The sequence below is a fragment of the Gossypium arboreum genome, chromosome 9 (assembly GCF_025698485.1).
Source record: "Gossypium arboreum isolate Shixiya-1 chromosome 9, ASM2569848v2, whole genome shotgun sequence".
NCBI classification, from domain to species: Eukaryota; Viridiplantae; Streptophyta; class Magnoliopsida; order Malvales; family Malvaceae; genus Gossypium; species Gossypium arboreum.
In genome coordinates, this window is record NC_069078.1 from 10408729 (window position 1) to 10411574 (window position 2846).

At 34.6% G+C, this 2846-nt stretch overlaps 1 non-coding gene across 1 annotated transcript; it reads right to left on the reverse strand.

Annotated features, from left to right (window-relative positions):
- Window positions 1-1601: 1601 nt before the first annotated feature.
- Window positions 1602-1708, reverse strand: LOC128281236 (small nucleolar RNA R71). Its single transcript, XR_008271449.1, has one exon. It is a non-coding gene; the product is annotated as a small nucleolar RNA R71 (small nucleolar RNA).
- Window positions 1709-2846: the final 1138 nt, after the last annotated feature.

Genomic DNA, 2846 nt, shown 5'->3' on the forward strand with positions numbered 1-2846 from the left:
AAAACGAAGAAATTACTTGACGAACTCTGTCGGAATCAACTTAAAAGCAGGATCTCCTTCAAGATAGAAGATCTCTATTCAATTTCTCTTGAAGTTTTTTTTGGGTTCTTCATGTCTTGTTGTTTTCCTAATTTTGAAATGTTTTGTTCCCAAATTTTGAATTAAATTCCATGGATAACTAGGGAAGATACCTATGATGAATATTATTATTTGATTTTTCTGAGTTACATGATAAATATTTGTTTTTGATCTCAATTATGTGTACTTACTTCATGTATTAATGTTTTCAGGATATTAATTCATGATTGATGTGCTTATTTCAGTGGAGCAAAAGTCCCTATTTAAGAGTAGATTTGGCATAATTGAGTGGAGTTACATGCAATTCTAGAAATAGGATGACATAAATCTACCAGATTAGAGGCAAATCTAATAGTGGAATCCATAGATCGAGCTAATGCGACAGTAGTGGTTTTAATTAGAAAGAGATTCCAATTAATCAAACTAGAGTCAGTTATTTTTACTCTTGAAAGAGAAATTAATATAATTTTAGGGATTTCTAAAAATAAAGGAAAGTGAATAAATCATTTAACTTAGATTCAGATTAATAAGTGAAGTCTAGGTGGATTCTTTCCTGGGTATCGTCTTTATCATTGGTTTTCTTCGAATATTTTCCGAATTCATTCTCTGTCGAGTCTTTAGTAGTTAGTTTAATTTTAGATTAAAAACAACCCTTCAATTTATAGGCTAGATAATAGAAAGATAGTAAGCACTAGTACTTTTAGTCCTTGTGGATACGATATTCCTGACTCACCAGCTATACTATTATTTGATAGGTGCACTTGCCTTTGTCGTGATTTTAGTTAGTTAAGTGAATCATCATCAAGTTTTTGGTGCCGTTGCTGGGGACTAAGATATTAAGAACACTTAATTTTTATTACTTTAGCCATTTTTATTTTATTTCATTTTATTTTTGTTTTTAGTTTAATTTTGTTTACTAATTTTTCTTTTTGTTTGCTTTTAGCAGGTTCCTTTAGTATATGACTAGAAGAAATCCGTCAGGACCTCTCGTATTTGATAGTGAGATTGAAAGTACAGCTAGCAGAAACTGTAGAGAAGCAAGGCAGAGTCGACAGAGTATAGTAGAAGAGCAAAAGGAAGTTATTGTTATTACTGATGAGATGGATGAAAATCAGAATAATTAGCTGCCTCCTGTAGTTGCAGCAAATCCTGCTCCTCGTACTATGTAAGATTATGCCAAGCCCAATTTAACTGGGGCTGAATCGAGTATTGTTAGACCTGTTATTGCTGCAAATAATTTTGAACTGAAACCTAACACTATTTAAATGATTCAACAGTTTGTTTAGTTTGATGGTTTGCAGGACAAAGACCCAAATACTCATTTGGCTAATTTCCTAGAATTCTGCGACATTTTTAAGATAAATGGCTTTTCTAAAGATTCCATTTGCCTTCAGTTGTTTCCCTTCTCATTAAGGAATAAAGCTAAACAGTGGTTGAACTCCCTACCACGAGGTTCTATCACTACATGGGAGCAAATGACCGAAAAGTTTTTATTAAATTATTTTCCACCAGTTAAGATAGCCAAGCTGAGGAATGATATCTCTTCCATCATACAAATGGATTTATAGACCCTATACGATGCATGGGAGAGGTATAAAAACTTATTGAGAACGTGCCCTCACTATGGGTTATCTCTATGGCTATAGGTTCAAACTTTTTACAACGGTTTGAACCCCTCACTAGGCAACTGATTGATGCAGCCGCTGGTGGTACTTTGAATAATAAAACACCTGAAGTAGCTTATGAGTTTATAGAGGGGATGTCATTGAATAATTATCAGTGGCAAATCATGAGGACAAAGCAGATAAAAGTAGCCGGTGTCTTTAACGTTGATGCAGTCATCATGTTATTGAATCAAGTAGAACTTTTAAATAAAAAGATTGATGGTTTATATGGTTATACATAGGTCACCCGATGATGCAGTGCGATACAAATAGAGGAGGGATGAACAATCTATAATGTTTATCCTACAACCCTAGCACAGAGAATGAACAAGTTAACTATATAGGTAACAATTCTAGACTTCAGAATAATCCCTATAGTAACACTTATAATACAGGTTGGAGGAACCATCCCAAACTCTCTTGGGGTGGTCAAGGAAATCAGACACCATAATCCCTTCCAGCCTTCCAACAACAACATTACCTGCAAGAGAAGAAGCCGAACCTTGAGATGTTGATGAAGTTTATTTCGGTGTCAGAAACTCATTTCCAAAACACTGAAACAACACTCAAAAATCAACAAACATCGATTCAAAGGCTCGAGAATCAAATTGGTCAATTGGCAAAGATGATTTCAGAACGACCATAAGGTAGCTTGCCAAGCAACACCGAAACTAACCCAAGAGAGCAGCTTCATGCAATTACTGTTTGACATGAAGGAAGGTTAGCTGAATCTGAATCTGAACCGAGGCAAGAAACTGTGGTAAGCAATGGTAAGGTTGAGGTAAGCCACAACGAACAAAAATCAGTAAGTAAGGAGTATAAACCTCGTGTACCATATCCAGATGAGACAAGAAAAGACTACACAAACAAAAATTCCTTAAACTTTTGAAAAAGTTACATATTAACTTACTGTTTCTTGAAGCTTTTTCGCAGATGCCAAATTCTGTAAAATTTTTAAAGGAGCTCTTAGCAAGCAAGCAAAAGTTAGATGATTCGTCGCACGTAGAGCTAAATGCAGTTTGCTCAGCTATATTACAGAATAAACTACCTAACAAATTGAAAGATCCAAGGAGTTTTACTATTCCTTGCTTAATTGGTAGTTTA